Source organism: Orycteropus afer, unplaced genomic scaffold (genome assembly GCF_000298275.1).
Source record: "Orycteropus afer afer isolate SDZICR_OR568_19922 unplaced genomic scaffold, OryAfe1.0 scaffold00013, whole genome shotgun sequence".
NCBI lineage: Eukaryota > Metazoa > Chordata > Mammalia > Tubulidentata > Orycteropodidae > Orycteropus > Orycteropus afer.
Genome location: NW_006921600.1, coordinates 5,805,320 through 5,806,020, shown reverse-complemented (window position 1 = coordinate 5,806,020; position 701 = coordinate 5,805,320).

Sequence of the window (701 nt, the reverse complement as noted above, 5' to 3'; positions counted from 1 at the left end):
CCACCATCCTTGAAGACTGCTGTGATTGCTATTTTATGTAAACCTGATTTGATAGTGGGAACTGCCCTAATTGAACTAAGACACTTAAATACGATACGGCTGACTGGACCCTGTGGTAGTAGGGGCCAAGTGGCTGCAGTTAATCGAAAAAGGCAAGGTGGGCGTGGTTACCATGATGGACAGCAAAGTCGGAACACTAATCAGAATAGTCCTACTTGTGTGGAATTATGGCATTGGCTACTTGCTCATGGTGTTCCTCATAGTGAAATACATGGCAAGCCAACTAAATATTTACTTGATCTGTATAGACAGAAGAATTCTAGGTCACGTGAACAGCAACCTAGATTGAATCACGAGAATACAGAGTCACAACCTCTCAATCAATTCCCAGACTTGAGTCAGCTTACAGATTCACAACCCCTCAAATGAAGGGGAGGCCAGGTGCCTTTGAGGAAGGACCCCACTACATTGCCAAAAATCTGTAATGTCAGTCTTTCTCCTAGCCTTCCCCAAAGGGATCTGAGGCCTTGTACAAGAGTGACTGTTCATTGGGGAAAAGGAAATAATCAGACTTTTCGGGGATTACTGGACATTGGCTCTGAATTGACAATAATTCCAGGAGACACAAAGCGTCATTGTGGCCCACCAGTCAGAGTGGGGGCATATGGAGGTCAAGTTATTGATGGAGTCTTAGCCGAGGT